General features: G+C 37.0%; 1 long non-coding RNA gene and 1 pseudogene across 1 annotated transcript; one reads left to right on the forward strand and one right to left on the reverse strand.

Annotated features, from left to right (window-relative positions):
• Nucleotides 1-17685: 17685 nt before the first annotated feature.
• Nucleotides 17686-19410, forward strand: LOC116142917 (annotated as a pseudogene).
• Nucleotides 19411-19709: 299 nt separating this feature from the next.
• Nucleotides 19710-20155, reverse strand: LOC116142884. The gene is made up of 3 exons (XR_004130057.1): nucleotides 20096-20155; nucleotides 19855-19973; nucleotides 19710-19751 (listed from the first exon to the last, which is right to left on the reverse strand). It is a non-coding gene; the product is annotated as an uncharacterized LOC116142884 (long non-coding RNA).
• Between the last annotated feature and the right edge of the window lie 3756 nt (nucleotides 20156-23911).

Below are 23911 nucleotides of genomic sequence, written 5' to 3' on the forward strand. Positions count from 1 at the left end.
TTAGAGGGTGGTCCGCCGTTCATGCATAACAGCTCTTTTTCTGCCTAGGTGGTGGTACTCGGGGTGAAGTTAGCAATGAAGTCTGCTAGCGCTCGAGACTTGATGGCGGTGCAAGGTTGGTATGTTATGTCGAATTCACTGAGCTCCACTGTCCATTGCATGAGTCGGCCTGATAGCTCTGGTTTGTGCAGTATCTTCTTGAGTGGGAAGGAGGTGAGTATAACTATGGAGTGGCACTGAAAGTACGGCTTGAGCTTCTTGGATGCATGGATGAGGGCGAGGACCAGTTTCTCCAGCTGACTGTATCGCGTTTCCGCATCGAGGAGTGACTCGCTTACATAATAGATCGGCAACTACTTCATCTCTTCTTTCCGAACTAGAACTACTGAGATTATTGTCTCTGAGACCGCCAGATAAGAGTAGATTTTCTCCCCGTCCACGAGTTTGGAAAGGAGGGGAGGGGAGATCAGGTACCTTTTTAGTTATTGCAGGGCTTCTTTGTATGAGGAGGTCCACTCAAACTTCTTGGACTTCTTGAGGGCATGGAAGAATAGGTGGCACTTATCGGCGGATCTGGAGATGAAACGGCTTAAGGCGGCCACTCATCCTGCTAGGCATTGGATGTCTTTGATGCAAGCTAGAGATGGTGTACTGAGGATCGCTCTGATCTGGTCGGGGTTGGCTTCTATCCCTCGCTGAGTCACCATGTAGCCCAAGAACTTACCTGACAAGACACCGAATAAGTACTTAGCTAGATTTAGATTCATGTTGTACTTCCTGAGGACGGCGAATGCCTAGCTGAGGTGGTCAAGGTGTTGTTCAGCCATCAGGGACTTGACGAGCATGTCGTTGATGTATACTTCCATGGTGTCTCCGAGGTGCTCGACGAACATCTTGTTGACTAGCCGCTGGTAGGTGGCCTCGGCGTTCTTGAGGCCGAATGGCATCACCTTGTGGCAATAGATTCCTCTCTCTATGATGAAGGCTGTCTTTTCTTGGTCGTCCAGATGCATCGGGATCTGGTTGTACCCTGAGAAAGCATTTATGAAACTAAGGAGCTCGTGCCCTGCGGTCGCATCAACCATTATGTCGATATGTGGGAGTGGGAAGGAGTCCTTGGGGCAGGCTTTGTTTAGGTTCGTGAAATCGATGCATACTCTCTACTTTTTGTTCTTCTTTACGACCGCATTGTTCGCCAGCTATTTATGATAGTGGACCTCTCTGATCATACCATTACTCAGAAGTTTTTCAATCTCTTCATTGACGATTCGGTTACGCTCTGCTGCGAATTTCCTTCTCCTTTGCTTTACTGGTGGGTGATCCGGATCTACCTTGAGCTGATGGACCATTGCCTCTGGACTGATTCCCATCATGTTGACATGGGACCAGGCGAAACAATCTTGGTTCTATCTAAAGAATTCTATCAGATTCTCTCTTGTCTCGGGCTTGAGGTGAGAACCTATGTGGGTCTTTCTCTCGGGGTCATCCGGATTTATCTGCACTTTATCCAACTCCTCCATAGATGGTTGATCTGGCTCGATCGGAGGGGTAGAATGGGACTGTAATTGCTATGAGGCATTCCCCTTGCCCTTGAAGGCATTCTTGTAGCAATCTCTGGAAGCTTTGGGGTCGCCTTTGATCTTTCGAACCCCCTATTTGGTGGGAAACTTGATCGTCTGATAGAAAATAGATGGAACTGCTCACATATCGTGGATCCAAGGTCAGTCCAAGATGACGTTGTAAGGTGAAGGGCAGTCAATTACTAGAAAGACAGTCTATTTGTTCACTCCACTGGCATAGATAGGGAGGATGATCTCCCCAATAGCGTACTTATGCTCAGAGCTGAACCCAACTAGTAGTGTCGGCCACCTATTGATGTTTGCTTCTTCCAGTCCCATAGCCTTCAATGCTTCGAGGAACAGGATGTTCGCTGAAGATCCTCCATCTACGAATACTCTCCTCACCAGGATGTTGACGATCTGTAGGGAGACGACTAGAGCATCGTGATGAGGAACGGCCAAGGTGACCAGCTCATCATCTTTAAACTGAATTACCTGATGGGTGTGTGAGCGTGAGACCAGATGGATTGATTGGACTTCATGGTGGTGGTTGGCTCTAGCATATCGCTTGGCTGATGAGTAACTTACCCCACTAATCTCTAATCCCCCGGAGATGAGCGAACAAAGCCCTTTCGGTGTCGGTTCCCACGAAGGTGGTGATGTCTCTTTTGAGCTTCTCTGGCTAATGGTGTTCTTCTCCTTATCCGTTAGTAGATCCCAAAGATGACCCTTCTTTAGAAGTGCAGCGACCTCCAGCTATAAGGCGATGCAGTCTATGGTGTTATACTCATGGTCGTCGTGGAACTCGCACCACTTGGTCGTGTCCCTCTTTGCCTCGGGATTGAGCTTGCCTGACCACTTAACGGTAGACTCCATTCCTTTCATAATTATGACGACCTAGGTTGGTTTGATGTTAAGGTTGTACTCCGGTTTTTTGTACCAGTTTGATTCGAACTGTCTGTTATCGGTTCTCGCTGGCTGGCGATCATAAGGTTTTCTAAGTCTACTCGTATTACATGCTGGGGGTTGGGTCGTATCTGGAGTGAGTTGCCCTATTTATCTTGTCTTCTTCCCATCTTATTTGGATCACAGCCTGGGCCAAAGCGTCTTCCATTGTTGTTTAACCCAGCTTCGTGAGTTCTTTGTATAGTTCTCTGTCCAGGAGAAAGCCTTTTCTGAAGGTGTCTATGGTTGTCTCAGGGTTACATGATGGGATGGAGACCTTCTCTTTGTTGAACCTGTTGACATACTCTCTTAGTGGCTCTCCCCTTCTCTGGTATATTCTGTATAGGTCGGCCAACAGCTTCTCAAGTTTATTGCTACTAGCAAACTGTTCCACAAAGGTGTTGGTGAACTGAGTGAATAAGTCAATGGATCCGTTTGGGAGATTCGTGTACCATTGGAGTGTTGGGCCAGATAGGCTCAAACCGAAACTTTTGCACATGTAGGCTTCCCTCAGTGGTCAGGGTATTGAGACAGTAAACATCTGCTGCTTATACGAGGCTATGTGATCGTCTGGGTCGATTGTGCCATCATACAGTTTCATGTTGGGGATGGTAAACTTCTAAGGCATGTCGGCTAGGGTGATCTCATCCACAAAGGGTGAATTGGCTCTTCTTGGTTGGGACTAGCATTCTTGGAATGCGCCTCATCACTGCCTCTACATCGGCCAGCCTCTTGGCCAATACTTGTTCCATAGGAGAGGGGGATACTACCGGGTCATCCTGTCTTACTAGGTCTGCCATCGCATTCGTCCTCGGCACATTCTATTAGGTCACCCCTCGCGGGGTAGTCTGATGGATTATTCCATCTTGCATTCCCTAGTAGCATGGATCTTTGTTCATTCCTTCTGGTTGGATGACTCCTATTGTAATTATTCTAGTGTTTCACCCTACATGAATGGTCAAGGGAGTCGTCTGGTAGCCATTCGATCCGTCAGGGTGGATAGGCTCGAGTGCTGTGGTTTGTTTGGTTTGGCCATTCAACCCGTGAGGGTAAGCCAAGCCGAATGGGGTTTGTGTTGGGATGGTTGAGTGGATGTGAAATGGGACAGTAATAATGGGCTAGTCTTGTGGATGTGGGCTTTCTATCATTGGATCATCTTGATCTCGAGGCTGGGATGGATCGGCTGAATGGTGTTCTATTGGCATATCTTTATCTCCATGAGTCAGGACAGAATCATCGACCCCTGATGACCTTAATGGACATGGCCTTTTACCAAAGACCGAGGGTCGATGCTCTGGTGTGTGGAGAGGTTGCATGGATGGAACAAGGGCGCGAAATCGATTAGGAGGTACCTGGCTAGGTAGAAACTCTAGATCATAGAATTGACTCACCTTTTCTTTAAGAGACTGGTTCTCTGCCCTGATGGATGCATTTTCGGTCCGGATTGCATTGCTCTCAGCTTCCAATACAGCCACCTTGTTTGAATTTTGTGCATGAGAGCGGTCAGAGCCTCCAGTCTGGCTTCGAGGCCGGGGTTAGCGTTGTCCAAATTATCAGCCATGGAATTTTCCTCTACACGGCAAGGTGCGCTGAGCCGAATGATTACTAGAGGCCTTACAGTGGGCACCAAACTACAGACATAAAAATCTACCAGTACAAAAAGGTGGGTCTAATCCCGTGAGGTTGAGGCCACTAGCGATCTGTTGTACCTGCACACATAGAGAAATAAACATGTGAAGCGATGAAAAACACCAGGATGGTGTTTACCGTAGGCACTCCAACGCTCAAGTCAGTAAGGCTGAAAGAGGCTAATGTAGTGAGGGCTAAGGAGTAAAGAGGTTACCAGAAGTCTAGTCAAGGACTTGACTACGGCGATGATGTGAAGCTCTCAAGAAGGAGCTTCAGGTGTGAAGGTGTAGTGTAATGTCCCCCCTATGAGGGGGCTGGCCTCTGCTTATATAGTGACTGTCTGGTCTCCCAATCCTAGTGAGAGTAGGAGTCCTAGTGTGACTCTAATGCGAATCCTCGAGGAGTTAGGGCAGTGGTGAACTGTCTTACCAATGCTCGAATAGGAAGTAACTTCGAGTAGGAAAGTGATCTGAACAGGAAGGTGACCTCGAATAGGAGATTGACCAGGAATGGGAAAGTGATCTGTGGGGGCCGTGGGCTCTGAGCTTGCTCATAAGTCCAGGAAGTGAATTAGGATTGGAAGGCTTATGTCAAGATGGTTTAGGCCGACTGTATCTCGAATCAAATTGGCCTGCACCGGGATTGGGCCTGGTTTCTTCCACACACTCAGGCCCATTTTTTTATTTAGGCCAATGACGATTTTTGGCCCTAACAATACACCAACTCCTCGGGGAAAACCAAGAAGAGAATTACATTAGTACTTGTTGATCATATTCCCATATGATCATGTACATCTTATTATTTGCTTTCCAATAGAATTTATTATCATAATATTATGAACTAAAAAGTACTACTGATATGTCTTCATATAGATTTTGAAATGCCATAATAAGTAATCACCATCATGATGGTGATGATGATCTTTAATAATAAGTTTGCAAATGTTTTTCAAGGCCCCTGTTGTACATCAAGTCCAATTTTTTGGCCCAAATTCTAATCTTTCAATATGAAAAGGGTAAAAAAGTAAATACGGCATAAGTACACTATGATAAGACAGAATTATCCTTAACAAGGCTTTTCTCCATCACGTGACAAAATACGAGGTGACATCTTATTTAGACCCTGAGGTTTGGCGCTTAAATAACACTTTTGTCCTGTTAAATTATTAGTAACGTCTTGATCGTTGTCAGTGTCCGCAACATTTTGCCATTTTGGCACACGAGGTTTTTATAATGCTAGGACCAAAACGTAGTGATGGCAATGGGCCGGGCCAGGACCGTGTACCTCTTGGCCCAGGCCCAAGTCCGACCTCATGACACAGGCTCAAGCCCGGTCCAAGCCACCACGAGTATGATAGGCAAAGCCTAGGCCCGGCCCGATGGGCTTTTTATAACCTTAGGCTAGCCCCGAGCCCGCCTTTTTTTTATAATGTCAATTTCTAAATATTAATAAATTTCAAAATTATTTGTATATTTTTAATTTTAGAAACAGTTTTTAAATATTAATTTATGTTTAAATACTTACCAAATATATAAATAACATTCAACATTCATTCATTTTTAGAGCATAACATAACCATAAGAGCAGCAAGCAAATTGAGACAGTAAAATCTGAACAAATACAAAACAATAAACTCTATCACAAACTGAGGATCTGGATCCCTTGAAAGGGGCTTTGCTTTCAACCGAAGAGGAAGAACATATAGAATCCATTGTTCATAGCACAAAACACAAGGTCAGAGATGGATTGTTAACAAATATAATATAAAAAACCAAATATATCTCAACCATCCATCATGATAGTGGGTTACATGTCACAAGATTAAATCCAAATCAAATTAAACATATTCCAATGACCAAGATAAATGCATATAGAAAACGAAGAATACTTTAAAATTTAATGACAATCAAATCAACACATCCATTAGATATGTTCCACTATAATGTTCATAAGATAACTCACTTGACAACCACAATCATACATCAAAGTAAGCCATCATATCCATCAATTTCACAGGCACCAAACTATTTCTTTCCACACAGAGTTCCCATGACTTTGAATACTTCCAAATATTATTACATTGCAGCTCAGAAGATGCAAGTTTGTAGAGAAGCCAAGAAGAACTGAAACAAATAACAGACATACAAACCAACTAAAGACCTTGTTCCACAAGATAATCACCAAGCCTTTCCACAATCATGTTGCACTATCCAGGAGTCATTGGCTCATCATAGATACCAATAAAGAAGGCCATATTGGTTTTCTTGACAGTAACACCACCAGGTCCTTGAAATTAAAATGAAACTAGTCAACAATCAGCTATGAAACAAAACCAAATGTAAGAGGCAACTTAACGTTCCAACATAACAGCATCAGGTGAGAAAGGATAATTTATTCACCTAACTATCTAGTTCTAGATTATTGTACTTCTAGGCAACACTTAGTCCATGGAAGGCACGAGCTAATTATTCAATAATCAAAACCCACTCATTTAGTTGTTTAAAATCATAAAAGTTTTAAAGAACTCGCAACTGCACATTAAGGCTTTCAGAAGCATAATGAACAGAGGAAAACCCAAAAAAAAAAAAAAAAAAAAAAAGAAATATCAGATATAAGTTCACTACCTTCTTTCCCCGAATGACAGCTCCTGCCTCCCCTTGGATCACCATATACTTTGTCCCACCAAGATATAGACCAGTTGGTGCAAGTGAACCAGGTTCATTGAAGTCATTATTGATGCCACCGTATATTGAAGACAATTCATTGGTTACACATATACGTATATTCAGTCCTCACCTCTTGTACCTCCTCCTCTGATAGCAACCCACTGCCATTCTTATCATACCTGGCAATAACTCTTTGGTAGAAAAATCTGTCAACTGGCAACAACAGAAAGCCCAGGATAGATACAGATGCAGATGGAGAATGAATATGAAGAGAGGACAGATGCAGATTGCAGATGGAGAGAGAGATATGTTAGGAAGGGTAGCACCACAGCAAGTGGAGAGAGTTTAGGGAATGGGATGAGAATTAAGGTTAGGGTTTAGGAAAAATGGATATATATATATATATAGGATAATATTGTAATTAAATATATAGTATAAGGGTAAATTAGTAAAATTAATACTAAAATTTTTGGGTCGGTCCAGGACTGAGGATATACACATACCCGGCCCGTACCCAAGGTCGGGCCTTAAAATCAAGCCCAGGCCCGAGCCCAAACCCGTCACCCTCGAGTAAAGCCCAATCCTTTTAGGTCGAGTACCCGAAAATTTTGGGCCCATTGCCATCTCTACTTTGATCTGATTTCTACCGTGGGTTGAGAAATCAACTATAATATGATTACGGATATTTTCGTGGCCTTAGTTGATAAATCAACCCTAATATGAATGATCTGGTTAATCTTAGTTTTCCACATATTTTCCTTTTTGTTTATAATCTGATGCATGTCTTTCTTCTGTTTATAATCTGATGCTTGTCTTTTTTCTATTGCAGTCTTTCTTAGTTTGCTGGATGGGAAGCTTGGGCAGTTTCTGCTGTAGCTGCAGAATTTGAGAAGTTGCAATCTTTCTCTAGTTTGTGCAGAATTTGAAAAAAATCAGAATTTGTGTAGTCTTTCTCCACTTTGTGAATTTGAGAAGCTACTAAAAGTTGCTGTTTAGGATGGAGCTTGTTAAATTAGACTTATTGTTTAGGATGTTAGGATGAAACTAGAGAAAAAATCAGTTGTGATATCTTTCATGAACTTTTATTTTCTTTCATGTGAATAAATATGGTTTTCATGTATTTGCACACGATCAGTAATACAATTCACATTTGTTTTTCCTATTTGTTCTTTTTGGTGCTAGAGAGAAGCCAGCTTTTCCTCTTGAAACTGTGATGGTAGAAATAATGTATTATCTGCTTTTAGTTAATTGCAAACATTAAAAATCCAGGTTTTTTTTTTTTTTTTTTTTTTTTAGGGTAAACCTGCTAATTTTATTAAAAAATAAAAGAATTACATCCTAAAAATCGCACTCCCTTTTACACAGGCGAGGACTGGACATGCCCAAGGGACCAAACTACATAAAAAGAAACGAGAGCAACCAAGTATATACAATCCTTATACACAAACAGTAAGACTACACAAGACAACCAAACTGAAGTCTTCACCCAAAAACTGCAGAAACTGCAGAAAATGCAGTAATCACGCTGCACCTCCATACACACCACTGTCCAGATCACTACTTCAATTCAAGCACACACCACTCTGCACATACTGCCCAGGACCTCTGGAAACTACATAAAAAAACTGCAACCTGCAAACCTGCTCAAGCTACATGGTGCAAAAACTACAACATGACAAGCTTCATATCCAACACCCACCAATCTACACCAGCTGCACAAAAATCATGGCCTCACATAAAATGCAGAAAATCTAAATCTACAATGCATAGCCACAATAACCGCCTGACAATCCAGCTGAAGCTTAGGCTGCCTCCATTACCTATTGAGACCAAACCAATTATATTAAGAACTATCACAAGCTTTAAAGTAACAATTCTAAAATCTAAGCTCCATACAAATGTTTAGAAAAATATTGACATACCAGCTGCAAATTTAAAGCAAAAGAAACACAATGATGCATTTTTTACTAGGATAAATTCTCAATAAACAAGTCATGTGGTTTAAAAACAATAACAATATACAGTTTAAAAATGAAAAATAAAAAATAAATGTTGCAGTATAGAGATTTATATATTTAATAAACAGCCCCCACCTTGGCTTAGCCTTCTAGCTCAAATCCATCGTTATGATGAACTGTGAGTTTCTTAGATCACAATTAATCATAATTAGTCAAACAATTTGTTGCTTCACTAATTTCCTTACATTTGTTTCCATCTCCTTGATAGATTCCAAATCAAACATCGTACTTGATTCTAGCAATCAACTATACTGAACATCTATTTGACACTGAGTAACTAATGCTGATACACATTCTGTGCGTCTCTTTATTTGACATTTTTAGCAATAAACTTCCAGCAACAAATTATAATGTCACCAACCTCATCAACAATGTTTACAAAACAAGTTCCATGACTAGATTCGATTGACATCCAGCACCCACCAATTCTAATTTTCGATCATTGCCATATGTTCACTCCTCAGCTAATATTACTGGAAAACGCATGAGATACCTTAAACACAACAATTACCTTACACCTTGAAGTTAAAAACAACTTTAGCCTATGTCATTTTGAGTAAAACATAAACCAGAAAATTACGAATGGTGAATGAAAGTTGTTGAAAACAAAAATTAGAAAATGAGCATTAAACAAATATAATAGAATAGGGATCAGAGGAACTAAAAATCACGTCCTACTCAACAAAAAAAATCCCATTTTTTCTTCATCATTAGAAAGTAATGAAAACTAAAACAAGTGCCAAAACTTTGAACAGAAAACCTATTCTGTAAGGAGCTAATGTTTATTACTTGAGTTCAAGCTAGCACACTAGTAAGATCTCTTGTAGTTGTACAAAAGTCTTGGGATCATATCCTAGTCATGACAATATGTTTGTGTCGAAACTTGATTTCTCTCAGACAATAGGCCAGAAAGTGGTGATCTAGTGTGATTGATGGGAATGCAAAATGTCATATTTAACCCCCTTAATGTTTAGTCTTTTATACATATTTGTTTCCTAATTGTACTCATTATTACTTTATTTTGGTTTAGGAAGCAAATGGAGGTGTTAATTGAAAAACGGAATTAATTAGGGGAATTCGGACAGTTTCGCCACTGCTTCTTATTCTGGGCATAATTCTCTCATCCGAGCTCCGATTGAGATGATTCAAAATGCTGGGGAACGCTAAGAAAGCGATCTACAACTTTTATGTTTGCATTTTGAGAGAACTGACTTAATCAAGGTTGTAATCAAGTTGAAGTTGACGCACCTGCATTACCGACGTCCTGGAGCGTTCTGACTTGTTATGCAAGTCGTCTATTATTGCACGTTTTAAAGACATACATGCTGCACGAAAATTACAGCTGGAAACACCACCTTCCTATTGTATTAGGACTCTATTTTATTTTATTCCAATTAGAATTAAATTAGGATTAATGTATTTTAGGATAGGAGAATATTTCTTTTAGGAGATGAGTGGGATTTGAATTCTTAAATTAGATTAAAGGGAGATCAGATTAGGTTTGGGGGACCACGCCTCTCTCTTCTCCTCTCTGAAATTTTCTTTCACTTGAGTTTTTGTGATGGCCATGAGCGGCTAGAACTTTTGTAACTTGGTCGAAGGAAACGGAAACCTCGGAATCAAATAAACTGTGAGATCTTTCTGTTTTTAGTGGTAAATTCATGTTTGAGTATTGAATGTTATTTGTGCATATTTTGATTTGATGCATTTAATTACTAGGAGGCCTACTAGTGTATTATTTGTTGAAATCTACTGCTAAGTTTGATATCAAATCCGTAATTGTTTGATCCCTCCAACTTGTGAAGCAATTAGGGTAGTAATTTGCTGCGTCAGGAATGTAACCTTACGAAGAACATTCAACTAAATTAAATACAACCGTTGTGTTTGTGTTGTTAGCTTCGTCGATCTCTCTAATTCTTAAGGCTGCCACTAGATTAAATTTGAGCGCTTGTCTAGGGTTGTTTAGGGGTAAGATTAATTATGATCGTTGTTTCCTGATATTACAATTAAGGAGAGATAGGAAAATAGTTCCAACGGTGAATATTCAATGTATGAAGACTATTTTTGCATCAATGATCAGTTGTGAGATTCCGATGGTGGATGTTGACGGAGACCAAGTTCGTCCTTTGATTGAATTCGAATTAAATTGTTTTGGTTTTACTGAAATTGTTTTCTGTTTTTTACACAAACCCCCCAGCCTTGTTACATAACAGCAAATTCAGCTAGACACTCTGTGGGATCGACCTGACTTACACTACTACGTGTATTTTAGGTTTTAATTCTGGGTGCCTACGACAGCACCCCAGTGATATTCAAAGAACATGACAAGCTGATAGACTTGAATGCTACAGGCAAAAGTCAATATCGTATCTTTAACGAGATTACCCAAAGCCATAATATTGAACAAGATTTTATCTTCGACTTTCTAAGCATATCAAGAAGTATATGACAACAGAAGAAAATAATATGAAGCAAATCACATCCCCATAAGTTAACTACTGAGGCAAAGCATGGAAAGTTGAATCATCAGATAACACCGACTAACTAGTAACTAAACCAATCAAAATGCAGCAAAAAACATATCCATTGACTAACATTTAGGTTAGACATAATTCAATAAAAAATCAGAAATAAATACCTGCACACCACCACCTAGACCATTTGTTTGTATCATTGCTAGTTATTTGATTCACATCATCAAGCTTCGAATCAAGCTTAGGTTATCATTTTTCGATGCGTATCTGTGGTAGGTGGGTTTTGCCATCTCCATTATTTGTTTCTTTTCCTGTAGATATTATATAAACTTCAATTCGATTAATGAAACACAAACATTTGATAAAGGAATATGCTTTGTAGGGCCATAACCAAGCCCCAAGACCAAATTCAAAATAGTTGCTTAAAATACAATAATCATACAAATGAATTTCATCTGCATTGAATCTTAACAAAAAAATTTGAACATTTAAAGAAAAAATCACCTTACATTATTGCTATCTAGTTCTGTATCTGTCCCAGTTACTCTACAAACAATCTCTTCTTCTTCTTGCAAAATATACATTAAACACAGTACTTCATTACTTGGGAAACCCAAAAACTAAATAAATTAAGAAACAAAACAAACTAAAAATGTTACTAAAACTTGGTATGAATAAACCTTGCAAAAGGACGGTCTTCCATGCAAGGAACATGAAAGAAGCTAAAAAAGGCTGAAGACGAAACTGGCACAAGAACTACACTAACAGAAAACTCAAGTTCCCACGAAAAATTGTTGTGAAATTCATGTTTGTCATCGAAAATCCAGAAGCTTTAGTTGGATTGAAGCAACATTGTAAAGCTCGGAGATCTTAAGGTTTTCGAGTGTAAATTTGGAGATTTTTTTGAAATCTTATCTTGACACTGAACAACATTTCGAGAGTCCATGAAGATAAGGGGGATAAGACGAGCTGGAGGGGAAAGAGGGGTCAAGTCGTGGCAGGAGAGGCCGCGAGAGAGAGAAAAAGAGATTTGAACTTTAGGGTTTGCAAATGAATATTGGGATTAAGATTTGATTCACGGGGTTATGCTAAATTTTGAAATTTAGGGTTAGAGAAGTTTTTTGTTTTTTAATTTTTTGGGGAAGTGACGTGGCATTTTGTTGAGTGTCAGATGAGGTGGCACTGCCATTTCGGATGCCATGTCATGTTGTAAGGGAATGTTGTAAGGGAGTGTTGTATGTGTAGTGTTATTGAAACGCTTTATGTGAACAGTAATACTAAACTTACCGACTTTTCCCTACCGATTTTTTATCTAGACTGACGTGGCATGAAATTATTAAGGCAGATTTGATGTGGATTGATGTGGCAGATGAGAGGCACATGCCACGTCAGTCTGGATAAAAAATCGGTAGGGAAAAGTCGGTAAGTTTAGTATTACCCTTATGTGAATGGTCTATCTTTATGGAAATTAATGAAGTTTTAATTAGACTTTTGTATGTCCATATTAACACAATGTAACAAAATAAAACCTTTTATATTCACAAATCCTTTAAATTCACATAACAATCAATAATTATCGATTATTTATAACAAACAATATCAAACACTAATTACAATAAGTCACATATACTATCAAATCCAACTCATTAATCTATGTCACATCATGACTAATAACATCTAACCAAACGTCAAGAATCCAAATCAACACCAATCAAATGCAACCAACTGTTAGACAATTTACCTATGTGACAAAATGAAGAAATTCTACCTCTTAAAAATGGCAATTATATAACCAGATTATATATATACAATACAATCTCTCTATAGTAATATTCTATATAGGAATATTCTATATAGGAATAACATCCATGTGATTATAAAAACTTTCGGTTCCAACTTGGGCCAGTTATAAATAAGAATAAATTTTATATTGTAATAAGTTATAATTTTCTAGGTTCCATCTTAAGAAACTTGCCTTTAGATAGTAATTATTATATGCATATTACAAAAAATATATGCTATGTTACATTAAAGGTTTAATATGAAATAAAATATTTATCTAAAGTTGTTTAGGATAATGATTTATGTTTTAGAGTTATTACTACATCTTTTATCTTATGGGTACATAATAAGTCATCTACATGGACACCTTCTTGTTTAAGTAAAAATATTTATAGTTCTCAAGCATGTTTAAAGTTTTTTGGCATGAAATTTTTTGTATTTCCGTACTATCATCTTCAAGATTATCTCTTTCCTCTTTTTGTCTAATTTCAATAATGATTTCTTTTTTAGTTAAAACATACATGACTAGTTGCTTATTTGAATTATTGAGGAAGACATTAATATCCATTTGATCAGTGTAATGAAGTTGTCGAATCTGATCACTCAATTATACAGTGACTCTTTGATATCCATTTCTATGCTATCATAATGTTACTAAAACAATGAATTGAAATCCTAATACTACTAAAACATGAATTATAAAATAAGAAATCAAAACAATAATTCTTGTAATTACACCTCTATTAAATTATAACACTCCTTATAGTAATAAATTTAATTGGTCATAATATTATAACTATAGACAAGTTCTACTGTATACTAATATTAATTTCAATATTCAAATAAAATATTAAAAATTTGTATTTAAATTATAAATCATTAGATAACGTGTAAACTTAATATATTTTCATTCCTTAAAATATCCAATCCATACATTTAAAATTTCAACTACTTCCAAAAAAAATTAAATTAAACAATAAAAATTGAAAATTGAAAAGAAGTGAGGAAGCACGGGTTCTCTATATCCTCCCTGGTCACCTTACGAAACCCCACACAACCAAAACGGCCGTGGACTTACCGGTGAGGGGGACAAAAACTGGCCCGTTCCATTCCCTCTCTTTTAAACAAACGTTTAAATAACATNCGCATTATTAGATGAATGTTTGAGTGAATGTTTGAGTTAATGTTTGGGATTATGATGGATTGGTTGCTCTCTAAACATGCAAGTTTGCTAATTTCAGTGATATGTATTGTCAAGTTCGTTAATTATATATGTATCAACCTAGCTAAGATCTTGAATTAGAGATCATTGAAGCGTATGGCGTAGAATAACAGTTTTATGAATTTCAATTGGTTTTCAACCGACAAAGCTCAATTTATTACAAAGTTCTGAGACCTGCCTATGTGGGTTATTCATTCTTGAATTACCTTGTTTTTAAACAGTAAGTTTTAGTTGAAAAAGGGAAGAGATTCATTTTCATTCATTCTTTTATTGAAAAAGAAAAACCTATAGCCCCAAAACACTCTCTCCCACGCCAGTTTTACTTTGATTGAAAAATCAAATACTCTTCATTTCCTTCTTTTTTCTTAAGGCTAAAGAGGATCTAGCAAACTCTCTTTAGTTCCTTGTGATTATATTCGTGTGGACTACATCGTTTCGATCCTACACTTGGGTCGGTAGCAAATACCTTCAAAGACAAAGTTGAGGAGCCTCCAAACGTGGGTATGGTTTCTAAACTTCAAACTGAGTTTTTCTGCAGATTCTTATAATGTATAAATTGTAATTTCTGTGCCCTGATTTTGGGTTCTAAAGAACGATCTGTTGTTGTAAATTTTTGTTTTCTGCTACGTAATTGGATCGTTTCCTAACAAAAGTAATGGATTAAAAATAACTAAATTAAACAAATAAACAATGTAAAAATCAAAATTGTTCAAAAGTGAATATTTGTAATTACTTAGAACTACTTACACATTATTTGAGAATACGAAATCTTAGAGTGTAAAAGTAACAATTAAAAATAACTAAATTAAACAAATAAACAATGTGAAGAATTTTGTATTATTAATGAAGTTATGGTATATATTTTCCTCTAATTTTGCTTGATTACTACTCTTTATACCTTTTTGTGCTATGAATTGGTAGGATTCTTCTAAGGCCAATTATCCTTATTCAGGCATAATATTCAACTTAATACAGATTCCTATTCGGTTGCTCTGAAATGAAGAAGCGTAAATTCATCAATCCCTTACGACTAATTCGCCCTATTCGGTTATGAATTAGATGGACCACAAATTAATCCTAGAATCTCTATTCGATTATTTCTAGTTTTAATATGATGTGCAATGTTATTCCAATAAAACAATTATGACTATGAATTAAGCAATAAACCCTAACTTCTCTATTCGAAACATCATTAAGGTAATTGAATCAATCCAACATTCATAAAGCATTAAACCTAAACTCTTGCACAATTTCATAAACATAAATCTGGTATTAAGAATAAAAATTATTCAAAACATAATTAGGGTTTCATCCTCCCCTAACAAAAGAAATTTACTCCATCCTAAGAACAAAGAAATAAATAGAGAAGAAGGGGAAAAATATGTTCAGACTTGAAAGAAATAAAAATCAAACTCTAAAATCTGATCTTCAGTCTTCAAGCCTCAAGAATGCAGTCTTTCCTCTCAAAAAAATGCAAAATTGTCCCTTGACAACTGATCTCAATTATACTTAATATGCAAAAGAGTCATAAGTGAAAAGGAAAGAAAAACTGATAAAAACGCCCTAATAGTTTTCGCCACAACCGGCTGTGGCCAAATTAAGTCACCACAGCCTAGCCGTGGTGTTTCCTAGTTTCTTGTTTTCTCTTTGTTCCACCACCATGGCCATGGTGAACTACCAAGGCATGGTCGTGGCCTCAAGATGTTAGGTAATCTCAACTTCTTCAAGCTTTAAGTCCCAATTTCATTCCAATACTCCAATCTACTCAATAAAGCCTAAAAAAACACGAAAGTTATCCAAATCAATAGGTAACCATTCATATCTCAAATTAACAAAAACAAACATCAAAACAAAGAAAACAAATGAGAATTAAATAAATAACATCAAACAACCCGAAAAACACTCAAATTATGCAACTTATCAACTAGCTGGAGATGTTCTTACTAAGTTCTTAGAGGTTCCCGAATCGAATACATTTGTAACAAGCTTAGAATGAATTGCTCAAAGAATAGCTTGGGGTTGTCCTCCGTATATATATCAAATCATGTGATAAATAAATAGTGAAGAAATGGTTATGAGAGATTTAATTTTGAAAGACCTATAATAATGAAAATACTTGAAGTTATCAAAAATCATTTTATAAAAGCAAGAAATATGAACTTTTGCAGGATGTAAATCAAGTATTGCAAACATTAGTAAGGATTCAGAAACAAGCATATTTGAATGTGGTAAATAATTTGTATTGTTGATTAGTCGGAAAACCAGGTATGTGAAATTGTATTGTCATTGGTTGTTGATTATTAGCTTAAGGAGGATTGATCCATCGAATTCCGTTTCTTTGATCTACCACGTTTATTTATTTTTATTGAATAACTTCTTTGGAGTTTTCATTTATGAAAATTACATTAGATTTGGGGGTTTGGTTCTACTGAGGCATTGTTCTTGAACTGATTTTTATATTTAGGTGATATATTGTCACTGTAGATCTGACTTCATATCGCATTATTAGATGAATGTTTGAGTGAATGTTTGAGTTAATGTTGGGATTATGATGGATTGGTTGCTCTCTAAAAATGCAAGTTTGCTAATTCAGTAATATGTATTGACAAGTTCGTTAATTATATGTATCAATCTAGCTAAGATCTTGAATTAGAGATCATTGAAGCGTATGGCGTAGAATAAAAGTTTATGAATTTCAATTCGTCTTCAGCCGACAAAGATATTAGTTTAACATTTATTGAGAAGTTCTGAGACCTGCCTAGTGGATTATTCATTCTTGAACTACTTGTTTTTAAACAGAAAGTTAGGAAGACGAAATTGAATAAATTGTATTAGAGGGATATGGAAGCATTTGATAGAAAACTAGTCAGAATGGTGGTCTTTGTATGTAGAATGGTGAAATTTAAGCTCGAACTAGCTTATCAATACTAAGCATATGGCTATTGGAAGATGACCCATTGTTTTATGTCATTTTCTCAAGCTTGGCTTAAGTTGACTACAAAAAAAACCATATCAAAATTTTTAGAAATGGCAATGGATGTTGAGGGGAAAAAATCATGGATTGAAAGAACATGTTTTGATTGCTAAGAATTTGATAGTGTGTTATAAAGTTGACATGTGTTGAAGAGCAACTGGATGTTGAGATTAAGGCTGTTTAGCTTGGTTGAGGGCTTGCAACCATTGCCAATAATAGCTTTCAAAATAATGATTGAAATGATGTGTATTCATTTACAAGTTATTGATTGGATATGCCACAATCATTTAGGTTGTGCTATGTCCGACAACTCTGATTTATTAAATCCTGTTCATTTTATGTTGCCAATGCCAAATGAAGATTAATGGTTTTACTTTGCTGATGTTCTATAATTTTTTATCTTCAATATGTTTTAGATGCAATTTGTGCTTCTTATTAGCCGACAAGGAAAAATCCGGTTGACTAAATGGTATTCTCCTTATTCATAAAAGGAACGAACTAAGGTATGGTTTTAAATCCATGTTGCTCAGATATTCTCTCTTTAGATCTTAATTATTAATTTTATTTTCAAAGGACCTGCCTTGTGTTGGATAAATGATCATTGTGGTATCATTTTCTCAACTTATTCTAATAGCTATGGTTACATTGATGATTTGTTTGAACTACTGCTTTGTTTGAGAAGGTTATTCGTGAGCTTAGTGGAGTCATTCTTTCACGAGGACCCAAGCTCTGTAATTTCATGGAATGGAGAGGATACAAAGTTGTTTATAAAAGGTATATGCAAATATGACAGTATTTGTGACTTAATGAATATGTTTCGCCATCATAGAGATGATCAACTGAGTTGGTTCCAATGAATATGTTTGGCAAATATGCTAGTCTATACTTCTGCATGTGCATTGATCAGGATGACAATGAATTAGAGGTTCTTGAAATAATTCATCATTATGTTGAGATTCTTGATAGATACTTTGGAAGTGTGAGTGAAGTTGACTTTACTTTGTATAAGATCACTAAGTGCATTAAAGTGTATATTTCCATTTGATTGGTATAGAAACTGATGTTTGTGGTAATCTAATTTTGCTTCCAGGTCTGTGAGCTGGACTTGATCTTCAACTTTCACGAGGTATGTTGCAATGGACTTGTTGTGCAATTGGGATTTACCTTTCTGAAAGGGTTTTTTCAAATCATAAATGGTGATTGATGCAATAAGTGACTGCCCAAAATACCTTATTAATTTAATACCTTCTTGCTTATCTAGCGTAGATCAGTTTATATTGCATGGATGCCAAAATCTGTGTCTTTGCTAATTGCTGATAGTCGTTTATGTTATAGGCCTATTATATTTTGGATGAACTCTTGATTACCGGTGAACTTCAAGAGTCAAGCAAGAAAATAGTTGCACGTCTAATAGCTGCTTAGGTATAATTTCTTTTTCTTGGTCACAGTGGGTTTTTGTTGTCAATTTTTCATTTATTTTTTTATTTTTCAGTTTATCATTTTTTTTTTTTTATCTTGTAGGACTCATTGGTGGAGACTGCAAAAGAACAGGCCAGTTTAATAAGTAATATAATTGCACAAGCCACCAAGTAGGGTAACATAATTGTGGTTGTGCATGTTTTGGTCTACTTTGAAGTGCTATCTGTATTCAATTTCATCTCAAATTTCCTTGTCAAGAGCTGAATTGCATGGTAAGGATCTCGTAAGAATTGTATATTTGGTTGCTCATCAGATTTGCGTATTAACAGTGTGATAAATTTGGCTGATGCGTCTATACAGCTGATCCAAGCCTTTTCATGTAAAGACACTATACAACTGCAACATTTGCTTGTATTTCTTGCTGTAATTTGCAAAGCAACAATATGTTTTGTTAGTGAGTCGTTGATTTTGCTATATTCTGGATATATATTACATGTTCTTTTTGAATGATTGTCTCTTATATACTTTAAATTACCAAAAGATACCACTTTGATTAAGAGCATATTTTGACAGCAATGGTGTTGTAAGTTAATGGCAATGCAGAAGGCAGTGTAGAGGGTGAGAATTTGTAAGTTATCACATTCTCACAATTTGAGGAATGGAAAATTTATGTTTTTATAGGAACTGAAATGCTTGACCTGTTATGCATGGTTCAAGATTAGATTGTGCATCTGTGAGCTGACAGAGAGAATAACGAATCGTGCTTTATTTATAACACTTTGTTCACTGGTTATGCAGAAGTTTGATATCTACAACTACACCATAGCAGAATCACAAAATGAAACAAAAGCTGGATATCTATAACTACGCCATAGCAGAGTCTCAAAAAGAATGGGAGAGATGGGAAGTGTTGAGTTATATTACATGGTTAAATACAGGGCAAAGTCTTAATTCTCCACGGAAATCAAATAAAAACAACCTATATGCTTTACTTTAGGTTTAGGATGATATGACACGATGACAGAACCTCTTCCATCTCACCTTGATTGTCTATATCCCATTTCTGGTCATATGATAAGAGAAAACATGAATTAGCAATAAAGGGAGTGCAGAGCAGAGTCAATCTAAAGTCTATGTTTAACATAGAAATGGTTGTTAATCCAAACCTTTAGAAAAGGTCCAAATCTACAGGATTAACAAGCACTCCATCATCTTCCCACTTGACATCTTTGGCTTTCAAATCTTTTTCAATTAACTCAGGAGGTGCATCTAGTGGAGGCGGGCTCTACATAGGCATAGAGAAACATTTGATATTAAATCATTTGCTAGGCATAGAGAAACATTCGATATTAAATCATTTGCTGTTTGAGAATTTAATATGGTAAAATGCAAGTAGTCCTCTCCTACCATGGTGCGAATCAAAGGCCAGTTGATTCCACGGGAGAAAGGATGTTGTTTAATTTCATTTGCACTAAACTTACATTAAATCTTGCTTCTGTTGGTCAGTTATGTGATTCTGGTAATTTAGTCACCTTTTCCTCTTCTTCTTGTTATGTGCAAGATCTGTAGTCTTGGAAGCTGATTGGGATAGGCCGTAGGAAGGGGAGACTATATATTTTGGATGAGTTAAAAGTGCCAGTTGCTACTGCTACTAGTGTTGATTTGTCTTCTTTTCGTTTGAGTCCTTTTTCTTCTAGTTTTTATTTATGACATTCTTGTTTAGGTCATGTTTCATCTTCTCGTTTAAGATTTTTAGCGTCCATAGGGGCTTTAGGAAATTTGCAAGCTTGTGATACTTCTAATTGTAGTGGATGTAAATTGGCAAAATTTTCAGCTTTACCTTTTAATCGAAGTATTTCTGTTTCTTCCTTTCCATTTGATTTGATTCATTCTGATTTATGGAGACCTTCTCCTGTTGCCACAAAAGGAGGGTCTCGATATTATGTTTCTTTTACTAATGATCATACTCGTTATTGTTGGGTTTATTTAATGAAACATCGTTCTGAATTCTTTGAGATATATATAGCCTTTCGAGCTCTTGTCAAAACCCAACATTCTGCTGTTATCAAATGTTTTAGGTGTGATTTGGGTGGGGAATACACATCTAATAAATTTTGTGAGTTGCTTACATTAGATGGAACTGTTCACCAAACCTCATGTACAGATACTCTTGAGCAAAATGGTGTTGCTGAAAGAAAACATAGGCACATTGTTGAAACTGCTCGTTCTCTCTTGTTGTTTGCTTTTGTTCCTAGTGTGTTTTGGGGGGAAGTTGTTCTTACTACTGTAGGTTTGATTAATACAATTCCATCTTCTCATATTTCAGGTTTTTCTCCTTTCGAAAAGTTGTATGGGTATGCCCCAGATTATTCTTTCTTTAGAGTTTTTTGTTGTACTTGTTTCGTTCTTCATCCTCATGTAGAACGCCGCAAGTTGTCCTCTTGATCTGCTATTTGTGTCTTTCTTGGTTATGGTGAAGGTAAAAAGGAGTATCGTTGTTTTGATCTAATAACTCAGAAACTTTATGTGTCTCATCATGTTGTTTTTCTTGAGCATATACCTTTCTTTTCTATTTCATCCACTACTCATAACTTGACTAGATCTGATCTTATTCGTATAGATCCCTTTTCTGAGGATTCTGATAGTTTGTCATCTCAAGTTCCTAGTACTTCAAATGCCCCTTCTCATGCTGATCATTCTACAGGTATTGACACTTTACTCTCTGGCACACCTGAAGCTCCATCTTCTCCTATGGTCCCTCAAGCTCTGTCTGAGATTGTGGATCCACCTCTACGTCAATCCATACGCATTCATAAGTCCACAAAGTTACCTGATTTTGCTTATTCTTTTTATTCTTCATATTTTGCTTCCTTTTTAGCTTCTATTCATTGTCTCTATGAGCCTTCTTCCTATAAAGAGGCAATTCTTGATCCTTTTTGGCAGCAAGCTATTGATAAGGAACTTTCTGCTTTGCATAAGACAGGTACTTGGGATTTGGTTCCTCTACCTCTTGGTAAGACTGTTGTTGGTCGTCGTTGGGTATATAAGATCAAGACTAATTCTGATGGATCGATTGAGCGATACAAAGCTAGGCTGGTTACAAAACGGTACTCTCAACAGTATGGTATAGATTATGAGGAGACATTTGCTCCTGTTGCAAAAATGACTACTATTCGTACTCTTATTGCAGTAGCTTCGGTTCGTCAGTGGCATATCTCTCAACTTGATGTTAAAAATGCCTTCTTGAATGGAGATCTTTAAGAAGAAGTTTATATGGTGCCCCCTCCTGGTGTTTCACATGATTCTGGGTATGTTTGCAAGCTCAAGAAAGCGTTATATGGTCTTAAACAAGCACCTCGTGCTTGGTTTGAGAAATTTTCTGTTGTGATCTCTTCCTTTGGATTTGCTCCTAGTAGTCATGATTCTGCTCTTTTTGTTAAGTGCACTGATGCAGGTCGTATTATTCTATCTTCATATGTTGATGACATGATTATTACTGGTGATGATATTGATGACATTTCAGTTTTAAAGATTGAGTTAGCTAGACAGTTTGAAATGAAAAATTTGGGTTCTCTACAATATTTCTTGGGTATTGAGGTAGCCTACTCACCTAGAGGTTATCTTTTTTCTCAGTTGAAATATGTTGCAGATATTCTTGAGCGGGCTAGACTTACTAATAATAAGACTGTAGATACTCCAATTGAGGTTAACGCAAAGTATTCTTCTTCTGATGGTTTACCTTTGTCAGATCCTACGTTATACCATACTATTATTGGGAGCTTGGTATATGTAATGCCCCACTTGAGGTACGTAGCTACTGTTTCTTATTTGCTCTTGTTTGAGTCGGTTTATTATAATATTGGTTGGTTGGCTTTTGGTTGAAATTAGAGGTTTTTAGGGTTCCAGGCTTCGCCGGGGCGAAGAAGAATCTTCGCCGCGGCGAAGAGGTGTTGCAGCCATTGAGGAGCTGCTGGAAAGTATCACTGCAGCGATGGAACCTTCTTTGCCGCGGCGACAGGTCGGTTGAAAATATTGTTAAGTTTTAGATATTTTCTTCCCTAAAGACAATTTGACCATTATATCCCTAATTAGTAGGAAAAGTGGGGAGTAAAATGTAAGGAAAATTCTTGGAGAATATGTTGGTGTGGGGGTGTGCTTGTAATGAATCAAAGGATATAGATGGAATTCCTAAGGAAGAGTAAGGGCAAAATGGGAATGCTTGTGCATAAATTGTGTTAAAAGGAATTAAGTCATTGCAAACCCTTCATTCTTTTTCTCCACCGCCATTCTCCTTTCTTACTTCCTCTCAATTCCTTTTTCATTAGTTCAAGGATTCTAAAGGGCTTTTGGAGTGACTGGGGTGGAAAATCAATCTAAAGCATCCTAAGGTAAGGATTCTTGCTTTGGGTGTAAGATTTTGTGAGGTTTTGGATATATTTGTATGTGGCAGTCTCATGGTTTTATTGTTTAAAGGGTAGAGACAAGTCAAGCAATCCAAAGGAAAGGAAGTGCTAGTGAGATCCCTCCATTTTAAGGTAAGTAAATCCCCACCCAAGTTGAGGTTTGAGAACTTTTTGAGTAGAGATTTAATAGCAATTATGTATGTATGTTATGTGCATGTTGTATGCTATGAAATTGAGATTATTGATCCATGTTGTAATTGAATACACTTCATTTAAGAGAAGTGTTGATATGTGATGAGAAGATGTAGTTGAGATGAAGTTTGGAAGGTTTTGAGTAAACCTTTTTAGAAGTGTTATTCCTTGGCAGGATTTATAGCTATGGGAGGGAGTTTTCTCCCATTTGGGATGGTTAGAGAAAGAAACAGAGCTAGTGTTATAGTAGAGTCTTTGTATGCACTTTAGTTGTTTGATGAAATGCCTAAGAGAGGTTTGAGTATGAGTAGTAAACCTTAATTCTTGCAACATGGCATATTGGCATTTCATAAGTGCATTAGTGAAGATAAACCATTCATCTGCATTAATTGTGCTTTGAGAAGTGACTTAAGAAAGAGTAGATAACCTTGTGAATGTACTTGCTCTAAGAGAAGAAAACTTTGTGAGTGAACTACTCTAAGAATAGAGAGGATGAGAAGTGCTAGAGTAGAATGAGTGAGAAGAACACTGAGAAACGGGTTGGTGCTTTGTGATCTCCACCCGATAGTTATGAGAAACGGGTTGGTGCTTAGTGATCTTCATCTGATAGTCATGAAAAGTGGGATAG

The sequence above is a fragment of the Pistacia vera genome, unplaced genomic scaffold (assembly GCF_008641045.1).
Source record: "Pistacia vera cultivar Batoury unplaced genomic scaffold, PisVer_v2 Contig421, whole genome shotgun sequence".
NCBI lineage: Eukaryota > Viridiplantae > Streptophyta > Magnoliopsida > Sapindales > Anacardiaceae > Pistacia > Pistacia vera.